Source organism: Triticum urartu, chromosome 2 (assembly GCF_003073215.2).
Source record: "Triticum urartu cultivar G1812 chromosome 2, Tu2.1, whole genome shotgun sequence".
NCBI classification, from domain to species: Eukaryota; Viridiplantae; Streptophyta; class Magnoliopsida; order Poales; family Poaceae; genus Triticum; species Triticum urartu.
Window position 1 is genome coordinate 385,401,069 of NC_053023.1, and position 14,638 is coordinate 385,415,706.

General features: G+C 44.0%; 1 long non-coding RNA gene and 1 pseudogene across 7 annotated transcripts; one reads left to right on the forward strand and one right to left on the reverse strand.

Annotated features, from left to right (window-relative positions):
- The first annotated feature begins 2,582 nt into the window (after positions 1-2,582).
- On the forward strand, positions 2,583-8,981 carry LOC125537447. Of its 7 annotated transcripts, none has more exons than XR_007295911.1 (5): positions 2,583-2,971; positions 3,800-4,479; positions 5,283-5,573; positions 6,666-8,567; positions 8,673-8,981. It is a non-coding gene; the product is annotated as an uncharacterized LOC125537447 (long non-coding RNA). The 7 variants fall into 7 exon arrangements; XR_007295909.1 differs by having other exon boundaries at positions 3,800-4,256; positions 4,419-5,573; XR_007295912.1 differs by having other exon boundaries at positions 3,800-4,256.
- Positions 8,982-9,108: 127 nt separating this feature from the next.
- On the reverse strand, positions 9,109-11,082 carry LOC125537446 (annotated as a pseudogene).
- Positions 11,083-14,638: the final 3,556 nt, after the last annotated feature.

A 14,638-nucleotide genomic window follows, 5' to 3' on the forward strand; every position in this document is an offset into this window, starting at 1 on the left:
GAGTGACTAAGCGTGCTTCGCACCATATCCATAAGGGTGCGGTTGCGACACTCGGCCACACCATTTTGTTGTGGTTCACAGGCATTGAGTATTGAGCAATGATTCCATTTTCAGATAAGAACTTGGCAAAAGGTCCAGGAATCTGCCCATAAGGAGCATGCCTACCATAATACTCTCCCCCACGATCAGACCATACAACTTTGATTTTCGCGTTCAGTTGATTTTCAACCTCCGCTTTATAGACTTTGAATTTCTCCAAAGCTTCCGATCGGTCACGTATGGGATAAATATATCCATAGCGGGAAAAGTCGTCTGTGAATGTAATGAATGAATCAAAACCATCTACAGACTTAACATTAAGGGGTACACATATGTCGGTGTGAATTAATTCTAAAACCCCTGTGGCTCTTACTGCTCCTTTCTTAATTGTTTTTGCGAATTTTCCTTTAATGCAGTCGACACATTTGTCTGCATCTGAGAAGTCTAATGGGAGGAGTATTTCATTTTTAACTAAGCATTCCATTCTCCCCCTCAAAATGTGGCCCAAACGACAATGCCACAATTTCGAAGAATTACTAACTCCTTTCCATTTCTTCTCAACATTAATTTCATCACTCACATGCATAACTGAATCATTATTAAGAGATAACATGTATAGTTGGCCTCGTCTAACACCGATGCCTACATTCTTATTACATTTGATCAAAGCAAATTGTTTCTTGCCAAAATGGCACTCATACATATCATCATCTAAACGAGAAACTGAAATCAAATTTCTACTTAAGGTAGGCACATAAACAACATTATTCAATCTAAGAGTGTGGCCAGTGTGTAGCTCCAACGTGAGAGATCCCACAACTTCAACATCGGCCTCAACTCCGTTCGCAACCTTAAGCTTTCTTGTTCCTCCTCCTATAGTTTGGATCGTATCGAATCCCTGCATAGAGTTAGCAACGTGAGTGGTTGCCCCTGAATCAATCCACCATGACTTTATAGAAAAATCGACATAAAAAGATTCATCTACAAAAGTAATTTCATCAATACCTCTTTTGTTCATCCATTTTAGAAAGCCTGGGCAGTCCCTTTGATAGTGTCCCTCCTCTTTGCAGAAGTTACAAGCATTTTCTCCAGCAGTGGAGCTGCTAGGAGCAGAAGAAGAACTGCCGGCTTCTTTACCCTTGAATGCCTTAGGGTTGAATGGCTTAGTGCCTTCTTTCTTGACTTGCTTTTTCTGAGGCTTGGGAAAACCTTGCCCGTCATGCTTTCTCTTGTTAGAGCCAACATGAAAAACATGGTCTTTCTTCTGCCTCATGATCCTTTCTTCCTCCTGGACGATCCTTGCGGTCATCTCAGAGAGTGGCCATTTTCCCTTTAGAGAGTTATAGTTGACCTTAAATTGTTCAAACTCTTCTGGGAGAGACTCAAGAATAATTATGACAAGAAGGGCTTCACTTAAAGAACACTCCAAAGCCTTAAGTTTGGTGTAAGCATTTACCACCCTCAATATGTGTTGCCTAACGTTTCCGTCAATAGTGTATTTCTGAAGAAGTTTAGCAAAAAGCTCATGAGCATACACTTTGTCGGAGCCTTTAAATTGCTCCTCCATTTCAGCGAGGAATTCTTTAGCAGTGTCTTTCTTAGGGAATGCTTCAGAAATGTCCGGCGATATTGTCGCTTTCATGATGAGAAGCGCAATATGGTTGGACTTGTTCCACTTTTCCATCTTAACATCATAGTCTTTCTTTAGTTCTGTATACCCTGTAACACCTGCCACAGGTGCCACAGGTTTTTCTTCCCTCAAGGCATAGTCAAATTCATTACAACCCAAACATAATTCGACTTGGGACTTCCAACGAGGGAAGTTACTCCCCGTAAGTGGTTCGATCGTGTCGGACCGAAATGGAGCGGAAGCTGAAATCATCATAAAAATTCATAAGTAAACTTGCATGATTATAAATTTACGCTGGTAAATAAACAAACATGCCAAGTATTTAATTTCAACTCCATGTCAAAACACCGTTGGACAGAAAAAACATGGAATTAAAATATCATAGGGGATGACTCATAATAATAAAACAACGTTGGTCCGAATTAAAATTAGAGTCATTTCATTCTGAATTTAAACATCAACATAAAAGAAAATATCATTATTTTTGATGTCTAAAAATTCATCATGCAAAACACATAATAAATCCTGAATAAAATATCTCGTTGGTTCAATTTTATCTAGAATAATAATGTGTTCATTTTAGTTTTAGGCATTTTCTATTTTTTTAACAATGCAAAAACATAATAACTATTAACTTAAACGCACTGTAAAAATAGAAAATCGCGACAGTGATTTTAGCCCGAAAGACCCCACAGCTACACGTAAAACGGCCCAGCCCAGAAGAAGTTTTTTTTGTGTTTTCGCTGGACTGACATAACCTGGGCCGCAGCCCACAGCCAGAATCGGTCCATTAGCGCCCGCCGGCCCAGCAGGGAGCCGCGCGATGCTCTGAGTCGTCGGATCGAGCCGACGGCTCGGATCGCCCCAAACCCGAGCAAAACCTGCGGCTAGGTCAAACCCTATCCATTTCTAACCCTCCTCCCGATTCCCACTCACCGGCGGGGCGACGACGTTCGACGACGGCCCGAAAGGCGCGCCGGCCATGGCGGCACGGCGGCTGCGCTCGCCGAAGCAGCATGCCGTGGACGATGTCCGGCATGCTCCTTCGTTGAGCGTGGCTGCTAGCGTCCGTGTACATGGCGCATCAAGGAGGAGGATGGGCGCCGGCCACCGCGACATGAAAGGCGACGGCGACCTGCGTGGCGTCGGCCACACAGAGGCACGTCCATTAGAGCAGCGGCGGCTGCCGAGTTCTTCCCGTGCGTCGTCCTGAGGACGGCGGCGTCACGACGTCTCTGCCCTCGCACCGCGGTGGACGCAGTGCGGGCCCCGAAGGGAAGAGGCGGCTACGTGGCGCATTAGGTGAGGATTCTCCTCATTCCTTCTCCAATTCGTGTACATCAGTGCTTGATTTGGGGGAAAAACAGTCATAATTGCAGAATTAGGGTTCTTACGAATTGGGGATTAATTCTAGGCTTCTTCATCATGAGGGGTTGCTACTGTAGACTTGCGTGTATCCCTCTGCCTATTATTTTGCTAATGCATATGAAAACAGTACTTAAGCATGATCAATTTTAATCAACTTAACATGAAAGTGAGCATTAGATCTTAACTTAGATTAATTAAAAAATTGACTGACCAAAAGATAACAGTACTTAATCCTTAGCAATTAGAAAACAACATGATGATGTACAGGGGGCAGCAAGACAGTAGCATGCATATTTGGGCTAACCAGGGGCTAAAACTTTCAATCTTGATCATGAACCCTAAACTTGACATTGATCTAAACATAGCAGTGATCTACTGATCAACAATAAAGGGATCTATTGCAATCAAGGTTGGCGACTGATACCATTGTTGGATAAATTATGCATCTCTGAGATGCCATTAGCAGGAACTGATTGCATCTAGATCACCTAAAAACATGAACATAGAAGGGTTTAGGGGATCATTACATGTCACGGCAGTGGACATGATCGCCTGCTTAGTGCAGGCTTGATGCAGGGGTGATGTAGTCGAAGTAGAGGTTCTCCTCGACGTCCTGATTCCTTCAGGGCGCCACTGGCACTGCCCGGGGACAGCAGCGGCGGCAGGCTTAGGTCTTCCCGTCGCTGCAGCACTCCTCCTGATCGGATGGGGTGAGAGAATATCGGGAGGAGAGTAAACCTTACGTGAATTGTGATCTCGCAGGTGGCCAGCTCTCTCCCGTATCCCTTTTAATATGGCGCTGGCGACAGGGGACCCAGAACCTGGTTTTTGGGCGCCCCCGATCATGGCGCGTTAGTTCTGATCGAGACTCACGTACGTTGGTACGTGGACCCTTTCACTTATCATTATCCCTTCATCTTTTTTTTTGTTAGACTAATAGATCTAACGGGCCTGTTTAAGCTGTCTGATCAAAACCAACACCTCGCACTCCTCGGTCCTAGCCGCCTTGCTCCTGTGGTCCGGTCGCCTTCGTCCCGCGCTCCGTCCGCCTTTCTCCTCGAGGTCCGGCCGCTCCCCCTTTCCCCGAGGCCCCACGGCAGCGTCGCCGCCGCCCAACCGCTCGGTCCACAAGCTAGGAATCTGGGCCGCCCTCCTCGCCGTGGTGGCCCTGCTGGCCGTCAGCGACAGAAGCGGGGTGGAGGGTTTTAAAGCTTATCTGGTATATTTTCTGTGTGCCCTGCAGCAGTTCTTCAGTGCGCATAAAAAAGACAAGCAGTTCAATTACTAAAATACTAAATTCATTTTTCAGTTCAGTTCAATTGACAAATTTAGATCAGTCCAAATCCTTGTTATAGTTTCTGTTCAAATTCTTATTACGTAGTGCCTGCATGCTGATCCATCTACAAGTAGACAACAATTGCAGGATCTGCGCACAACACTCGGTAAGATAGCATTTCTTCTGTCCCAGTTTTATGAAGGCCAGCAAAAGCTCATCAATCCCCCAAAAATCACATTTTCGGTGCTTGCCGACGCTAGCCTTGAGTTGTAAGCGACTACTGTAACTACACTGACTACAAAAATTGCAGCGAGAATGGGTGTAGAAACTTCGAGTACGGCACCCTGCTGCAGCTCCGCATCAGGCAGAAGCGCCGCATGGAGCAGTTGCCTTCTGCTCCCATACCTGTCGATGCTTTAGATTTCCATACATGAATATAAATGTATGTGTAGTCTCCATAGTAAGAAAAAATGCAGACTTGTTCAGTCACGTGGTGTGTAGTTGCTGTTTGGAATTCATGCATGTTCTGGTTCATGCTGAAATTATGTCATGAAAAGAAGTCATCCCATCTACTTTCATGATGGGCAACCACTTTATTTGAGTGGATAGCTCTGAGTTCTGACTTGCATTCATAGTTCTAAGTTCTATAGTTCTTCAATTTCTTAGTCGTACAGTGGTATGATCCCCTTGACTCATGGCTCCTTTCTTTCCATGTTATTGGTGTGTCATCGTTTGCATTTGTCAGTGCCACTAGCAGTACATAATTTGCAATGTCGTTCTATTTCACAACTAAGACATAAAAAGTTGAGATTCAGAAGACAGGTTCGGCCATAGCTGAAGGGAAACGGCATGTCGATGGTGTTCTATCTTCTATCCTATATCTATCTTGGTTGCTCTTTGTTTAATTACTTTGTAATTATTTCAATTTTGGTTAAGTCTTTTCTCTGATATATCTGTTGTAAATTGTAGGTACCGAGGCAAAATTCATAGTTGTAGTTGTCTGCAATTTACTATGGCAAAAGGTCAGAAGATTGTCCTTCCAGCGCGTCTGGCCACCTCCCCGTAGCACCGCCTCCATCTCGCGCGCCGCCCTGCTTCCCCACAGCGTGCTGCCGCAGGCATAACCCTACATCGCACATTGAGAAATGGTGGCACGCGGGGTGTGAGGCGGCGTCTCCCCACCATTTTTGTAGGTTGCCGCAAAAACAAGATGCACAAGTTCATCTTTTGTATGCTTTTCAGTACATCTACTTTCCAATGGTGAGTCTGATTTCCTTTGTGTTTCCATATTCATATAGCACAAACAATTGCTTGTGGTTATGCTTGAGAATGAGTACCGTATTGTCACTTGGTTAACCAATTTTATAATAAAGATGTGTTGTTTGAGGTTGTTTGAAATAAACTATGCAAAAAATTTAAAGTGTCAAAGTCCACCTTGCAAAACAACATCAGTTATCTCAGTTCAAGTACATAAGAAAACATAAGTCCACTCTGTAAAAACAACAGTAGATGCAGGAAGTTCAGTTTTGCTATATGCGATTGGTAATGCAGATGTGTTCTTTTGTGGTGGAGATTTCGGGAGTAAACTATGCAAACAATTTAAAAGTACTCAAGTCCAACATGCAAACCAGTAGCAGTTCTATAGTGCAACATGCATCAAATTCAAAAATAGCAAACCTGGCTTGAAACAAATTCACATCTGGTTGTTTATTTCATAGCTCATCGTTTCTTATATAAGCCAATGCTTCTATTATAATCTAGTTGTTTATTTTGTAGCTCGGTTTTTCTAATATAATGTTAAAAGTCCACTAGATGAAAATTTCTCTGTTTTAGCTATATCAGTACTAGTGCTCATCGGTACAACAAAGTAGCAGTACTGATCAGTACAACTTACAAAGTACTAGTCGATACCGATTTGCAGCAGTGTAGTTTGTACCGATTTTCAAGATGGCTCTGTATAGTATTGGTCAGTCATTTCGTTAAACTGCCTCGGTTGGCAGCCTGAACGGACTGGGCGTGGTGGCTGTGAACGGCCCCGGACTAGAGCAGAGGGCATTCAGGACCTGCGTAACGGCTGGGTGGCTGTGAATGACCACGCAGGCTCCGTGCTCCATCTCCTGGGTAACGGCGACGATGCCCAAGCCTAACAACAGCAACAATGCGTTGGGAGATGGCGTTTACCTGTGCGGCAGCGAGGATGATAGTGATGACACCTATAGAATTGTTTTCTGTGTTGCTACATTATCAGTCCAAAAAGGGTGGTGAAGATGGAGTCTTGGGTGTGTAGATGACGCGGTGTGTGTCAGGTTGTGTGTGCGTGCGTGCTAATTGGTGGTTGTTGTGTGTGTGCAGGGTACGTCCAACGACAATGAGTAGGCAGCAAGTGTACTGGTGAGCAGCAGGACGGAGGCATGAGGCAGTTGAGTAGGTGTGTGCGGTGAGCAGCTACTGAACTGATTCTGACACTGGAATATTAGTCCCACACAGCCTCTCAAGACCTTGTCATTGTCTCTGAACCTGGTGGTCTTCGTGGCCCTGCTTGAACCTTCATGGCTCAGGCCGTTCATTACCTCCACCCCGAGGTCGTTCGACGATGCAGCGCTCAAGCCGTTCACCCTTACCACCACAAGCCGTTCACCTCCGCCACACGAGGCAGTGCGATGACGCAGCAATCAGGCGGTTCACCTCTGCCACCACAAACCGTTCATCTCAGCCATAGGAGGCCGATGCAACACTAAGGATGTTGTGTTCTTTTTCAGTACATGTTTTGTGTGCTTATCAGTTAACCTACTTAACGATTATATGTACAATTTCCCCTTGGTTTACGTGTTCTTCCTATAGCACAACAGGTGTTGTGTGTCATGCCTTAATAAGCATTTTATAAAACCTAGTATGGATCGAAACTAGCATATGTTATGTTCTATTCTTGTAAATGAAGCTCCTTCTGTTTTGTTTGAAGTTACTTGGCATAAAAATTTGTACATGTTCTACCGCAAAAAAACATATATAAAATGTCTTGATGCTTGAAATCTGAAAATACACTCGGTTCAGTTCCTATATTTTATTCCAGTTCAATTTAAAATTCTTGTTCAGTTCAATTCTGGTTTTGTTACACACTTTTATGTCATTATATTTAATCTGCCATAGTGGTCATGGGTGTGTGGGTTAGCCCTAGCTACGTGTGCTGGTTGTTTGGAGAACAATAATTGAACAGAAACTAGGGTTATCCGAATTTGGCTGATTCACGATTTGATGGAATCTCCACTAGTGGCAGTACACCTGTGGCAAACAAAAAGAACCCCACAGAAATTCAAAATGGTAAAAAGTTCAACTCGTAAAATGAGAGATCCAGAACATCGTTGCAAAAAAAATGTTGAAAAAAACAGAGGACAAAAAATTTAACAAAGGATAAGAACCGGGGTTATTCACCAAGAAATTTTTAAAAAGCTTGCAGAACAAAACAACATAAGTTAGGAGATCATGACACTATGACAAGAATGCTCAGTACAATCCCACACAGGGCTTAATTCGTATTATCATTTCCGAACAATGATGAAACAATGCTCGGTACAAACCCGCTCAACATTTGGGAAACAGAAGTTGTAGCTTCTTTCAAAGTTCAAAATGAATAATATTTTCAGTTCAACTTGTTCTAGCAAACCATGTGCGAGACACCATAGAATGAAAATGTTGTCGCGTTGCTAGGTCTCCAATTTGTTCAACTACAAATAAATAACATCCGTTCGACTACATATATTACACTAGTTCAACTGAGTGCGTCACACCAATTGACCTAAGTTTTACATATGAATCACTTAAGAAAAAACTGTAGATTTTGATGATGCAAGCTTAGTTCTTTTTTCTATTTCCTATAAGTTCAAGTGATCAATTGCTATAAGTTGGCGGGTTGTTTACTCAGGCAGTTAAAAAAGTGAATTATGTTCATGGCCAGCGAGATGCTCATCATTTGTCGCATCCATCTCTACTGAATTATATTCATCTCTTTCAGTTCTTCTTTGAAATTTTGGTCCATTTTCTTTTTGCAGGATGCATAAAAAATCAAAGGTAGCATCTCAAAAAAGATGAATATTGGAAGCCCATTGCCGGGCTGCGGATGTGTATGACTTGAATCGGTAGCAGGCCTGTAACCGAATCATTCCGCACCACTTTTCTGTCCGTGTGGCTTGACGTGCTGCCCGCCGGCTCAGTCGTGTACGTCCAGACAAGACACTATGGTGCAATTTATTGCATGAAGTAAGCCCAACAATTCAGTTTTCATTTTCTGATTTTTTTTGAACTTGCTGTCACTTAACTTATTGTTATATTTCTGTATTTAAGAAATACCACCCTTTTCGTTAGTTGCAGTATGTGTTTGAGAGTGGATGAACCCATACCTGAAGGCTCTGGGCTCCGACTACAACAACTGTGTCAAATTCGCCATGGCTGCCTCAACGGTGTCCCGCGGCGTCTCCCAATTCCCTGAACATCCAGGTCGATCCTTTCGCCTACTACAAGCGCAGATCCCTAGAGCTCTAAAATTCTGTATAAGGATATTTTTTTCATCAGTTCTAAAATTCCCAGAGCATCAGTCCAACGACGTATCGGGGTATACTGTGTTGCTCCTGCGAATTTTTTGTATGCTTGCATGTACAAAAAATGGTACAATTATGAAATTTAAACCAAAAAATTTCACTTCTATAAGTTCAAGTGCTCATCCATACACGATAATTCAAGTTGGTAAAAGTTCAAGTCGTAAAACAAAATAAGTCCAGAACATCATTGCAAGAAATGTGAGTTAAAAAGAAACAAAGCATTTTTCTTTTATAAAAAATGTCATTCAGTTCAACGATACAAACGATGCAAGTTCGGGAACGATGATATCGTAAACCGTTGAAAGGCCTGTCATGCTGCTGGCAGACGCCTTGGTTGAGTACCACTTCCCCTCCTACTTGCTCATGAGCGGCCACATTACGCCCCAGGAGAGGACGGCGCCGAAGAGGAGGGAGAGGTTGATGAGGTGCGAGCAGATCATCTCGTCGCCACATACATCAGGCTGAAGCTGAAGAAAAATCTGGCCACGGAATCATCGAGGATTTAAAACGGTGAACTCTCTCATGCATTTTCATTTTTCAACCACCGAAACTTAAAAATTGTTCAGCGAGAGAAAAAAGAAGTCATATAGGCATTACGTTTACTTCCAGGCTTTTAGCCCGAAGTTGGGAAACTGGAGGAAGCCGCAGACGTTGCCGTCGGTGTAGAACCATTGGAAGAAGCTCCAGAAGAAGCTGATCCCAAAGTACTTGAGGAATCCCACAGACCTGCTGCCTGTTGTGGTAAAGGTTGAAAGAAATTCGGAATCAGTCCGGGCCATCCATTTCTAAAGCATTTTTTTACACAGTTAAAACACGATTTGATTAATCGTAGCTGGGAATAAGAAGATGTGCTTTTCGCGCAAAGGAAAGGAAAAATAAAAAGGGTCAGACCTTGCATTCTTATCTCCTTGAGGTGTGTGGAATCCGTTTATGAGGACGCAGTGGCAGTGCCACTTGGGTAGATTAGCTTGTAGTCGATGATCAGTACCTGAAAGTGTTTAATTTCACCACCAAATCGTCAGTTAAATTGAAGACCGATTGCGACTACGAAATCAATTGTAAATATCTTTCTCATCAAGAACAAAAATAAAATGCAGACTAGCTAGGTTCCGTTAGTGACCGCAACCCTGGTGCTATGGTCTTGCGAGCAATGCCAAAGTTTCAGTTCTTCTGACAGTACAGCAGCGACCTAGGAAAATCGGGAAGCGCGGCTCACCATGGACCTGGAGAGATCAGAGAAGGGCGCTGGAGCATGAAAATGGAATTAAGCCCATAGTTTTAATTTCTTTGTGTCCTTATAAATACAAAAAATCAACAAATCATGGTGATACCTAAATCGTATTCAACAAATGAACAAATCAATCAAGGGGCTGTTGACCATTGGTCATCTCTCCTTCTTTTACAGCAAAAGCCTTAGCTTCTTGGTGGGCAGAGGGCTCTGCACCTCCTCCTCCTCGGTCTTCAATTTAACTGAAACAAAACCCCTGCATTCTCCGGCATCGGCAGCAGGTTCAGGTCGAAGTTCCTCAGCACAGCGGAGGACGCCGACACGGAGACGGACATGGTCATGGACACGAAGGTGCCGTCCCAGTAGTGGCAGCGCTTGTGCCCTCCGAGCGCCTGCCCGGTCGTGAAGCCCCGCCCGCAGACGGTGCACTGATGCGGGCCGCCGCTGCTCCCGCCCCAGGACGCCGCCGTGCTCGTCTCCGACCCACCACCTGCGGACGCCCGCGCGGTGATGCGGCGCTCTCCGGTGGGCAGAGGCTTGCGGTGGCTGGACTTGTGCCTGTCGAGCGCCTGGTATGACGTGAACGCCTCCCCGCAGACCGCGCAGCTGAACCGCAGCTCCTGAGCCGGCGCGGGGGACGGGTTCCACGCGCTCGCCTGCTGCTCCTTGCCGGTGGCGGCGAGCGCGGCGAGGCAGATGGCAAGGTAGTCGTCCTTGTTGAGCGCCGGCGTGGCGGTAGGAACCAGGGAGAGGGAGAGGGAGAGGTCGGTCTGGTCCGCCACCATCCCGCGGACCGTCACCTGCTCGCGCCACGGCGGCACGCGCTCTGGAGTCGGCGCCCACGAAGGCCCTCAGGGCGAGCAGCTCGAGCTCCTCCACGGCGGCGGTGGCTGTGGCGACTGTGCTGCGGGTATGAAAACGCCATGAGTCCAGTCACACAGGTCCAAACTGAGAGCATCAGTTCATAAAGAAGACGATCAGTTCGACAAAAATGAGAGCATGAGTTCGACCCCTCGAATTCGCCAGTTCAACAATAGTAATATAATAATATTTTCTTACGTGAAACAGAATAATATATATATATATATATATATATACTAGCAAAAAAGCCTGTGTGTTGCAACAGGAAAAATTAATATGATACACCCCTATCCTGAAGCATGGCTCAAAACCCACCACAACTTTATTTCCTCTATTTGAACATGGCACTCCATTTAAAAATAGTAGCTAGTTCAAAATTATTCAGCCCATATACTATCTTGTTAATTCCTGTAAAAATAGATTAATAGGTTAATTAATTAGTCAACCCTTTGAATAGTAATGCTCACCTTTTGTGATATTTGGATTGGATGATGAACTTCAAAAACTCACCTCATCTCCCCTTCTTCCTAATGTATACACCCTTCACTAGTCTCATGAAGACGAGATCTCTGAAGAATCAACATAGTACATGTAGAAAGAAAATAGTTTTGTACCAGTAGGAAGCAACCCTATGCATGTTCTCACTCTCATATGCCTATGCTTTGCAACGGGAAAAAACAAATCATCGCATGTTCCAAGCGACCCATCAGTTTTACCACTCTCTTTGCCATCGTGGTCATGTTGTCCTTTTATTCATGACGAACACGATCAATCTCAGGTAATGAGCCTGATCGTCACACTCTACCACACACCTTTAGCAATCCCATCATGTGCCTGGCAACAAAAAAAATTATCCCTACACCCTCCTACCAGAACAGAACACATCTAAATTGATGCCTACAAAATTGTTATAGTACAAAGCAAGCCAAATTTGCCATGCCTTTATGCTAGCAATTTTTTTAGTTAAATTGAAAAATAATATAAAATTATTTTTAAGCTACCAGAACTTTGATTAGCTGTTACCACTGAGTCAGAAAGTCTGGAATCAAGACACGTATTATTCATTACATCAAAATATTCAAAGTAGTGGTGGAAATAAGAAAAACAATAAAAGTAGTCTTTAGAAAAAAAAACTACATGGTTCACATGGTGGCTCTATTTTTATGCATGTAATGCAGTACAAATTTTATCACATTTGCAGTAAGAGGTTAAAATTTCATGGTAGAGTCGACCTCTGAGTATTTAACTTTCTGTTATTTGTTTAATCCTAATGTAACGCCGCAAGTTGAGTAATCAGACAGACATAAACCATGCATCGTGAGCTGATAAAAAGAGCAGGTTGAAGATGCTCACACAAATGTCCTCATCTCCAAAAGTAAATCGCAGACCACTAATCTTTTTCAACAATCCACCTATCTTCTGCTTTGATGGCTGGTTGTAACCATATTGAAACAAAACTGATGATTCACTGAGCAACTGTGGCGCAAAAAAATATATTTGAAAAATATAGGGTTTTGCTCGCCGTTCGCAAAGTATGTTGACTCCTGCTAATGCCATGTCCTTCATCGATTACATTAGACAGATTGGTAGTCAAGATCAATTTATCAGATTCTATCAGGTGGATGGATGCCAAGGGGTAAATAAATTATCAAGGAGAAATATTAATGGAAAGCATTCTCTGTAGAAAAGTGTCAGTAAAAAATTTAAATTTATGTGTGGGTCTGCATCTGTTAAATAGAATTGAACAACAACAAAACTGAACTATTTATGTTGTGTCTTCCTAAGCCTTCACATGCATGGCTGAAAATGCAATGATACATATTTGATTAAGAAAATGTATGCTCATAGTATAGAAAGTACACATACTTCCTATATTCAGCAGACCAGGCAGGAAGAAAATGCAATGATACATCCATTTCTGCGACAAGTAATTCCGAACGGAGGGAGTAATAAATATGGTGCCAAGCCTTTAGCCCAATCATCTCATCCTCGTCCAATGTAGTGGTAGAATTGTATGATGACACACAGACACATCTTAATATAATTGTTATCTGCACGCATATATATTGGCGTAAGTGTGGATGGCCAGAAAGAAATCCATACCTGAACATCCATGCTGATGGTCCTGAAGAAATCATATGCAGCTGCAGAACTTGTCATGCAAGTCAGAAAAGGGCAGCTCCTCACCCACACGCACGCATGCATAGGATAGATCAGAATAAGATGTACCTGTGAGTTTTGAGTGATTGATTGCCCCATGGTGGAGGAGCGAAGAGGCAGGGGATGAGCTTGAGTAGCAGGCAGCCGTTTAGACTTATACAATCTCCTGTTGTTGGCTTCTTGCTAATCTGAATATACACAATGATTGAGTGCCTTCGCTCAGGCTCGTCATCTCCCTCAACGAAGCAGGTAGACATGGAGACAGAGGGGAGCAGTCACTGCACGCCCCTGGAACTGCCGGTCCGTGCCATAGACAGCCCCACTGCCGCAGTCCATGATCCGTGCGGCCTCGTCTCGTGGGTTGCAGAACCTCGTGACACGGCGATCTCGAAAAACGATCCCACCAAGCAGCAGTGGATCACAGTACAACAACGGTAAAACCTCAAAGAGAAACAACGATCGATCGATCCTAGCTAGAGCACCCAGTCGGAGAGCGACGACAGGCGGTAGAAGAAGTTGAAGCCGACGGAGGGTATGTCGCCGCGGAACCTGGGGTGACTGAGGTAGAAGAAGCCCATGCCCAGCAGCAGCGCCTTGAACGGCACGGCCTAGAGCACGAGCGGTGCGCACCCGGTGGCGCCAGTCGCGGCCAACTTCGTCGCCCAAATCATGGCGCCTACTTGGGCGGTTGTGCGAGCGCCGGCGTACATCGCGTGTTGTGCCAGGCCCGGTTGCGAGGGGCTGGCTTTTTATATCGATCTTGAGCAGGAGACATGTTTGGTCAGATCAGGAATCTGCATCTGTTATGGGCCGCGTGACGGAACCGGGCGGGATACATATTTAAGTTTTTACACGCCCAATAACGCAGACCCACCAACGTTCTATGCACGTCGCCTCGGAGAGCTCCTCGCCGGCGCCTTCAGCGCCCGTAAGGAGTTCGGGCGCCCACGCGAGCTTCCTTTATGGGCCGGCCCACTCTGCCTTCGGTCCTTGCTCCCACGCATCACTCGCTCGCTCGATCAATCAAGTTGCGTTGCCTGCTCTTCATTTTTTTTCTGATGAGCTACTTTTCAGGGCAAAAAATGGAGGGAATATGCTCGTAAGTTTTTCATAAATATGAAAAAATAACACGGAAAAAATATGAATTAAGAAAAAAGTTTATTGAATACGAAAAAAGTTCATCGATTTCGAAAAAAGTTCATCGAATTTGAAAAAAGTTCATCGAATACGAAGAAAGTTCATCGAATACGAAAAAGGTTCATCTATGTTGAAAAAAGTTCAACGCTTTTGAAGAAAAGTCATCGAATTTGAAGAAAACTTCATCAATTTTAAAAAAAGTTCATCAAACTTGAGAAAAGTTCATCCAGTTTGAAAAAGTTCATCGGATTTGAAAAACAGTTCACCAAATTTGAAAAAGTTCATCAAATTTGAAAAAAGGGCATTGAATTTGAAAAAAGTTCATCGAGTTTGAAAAAAATCATCAA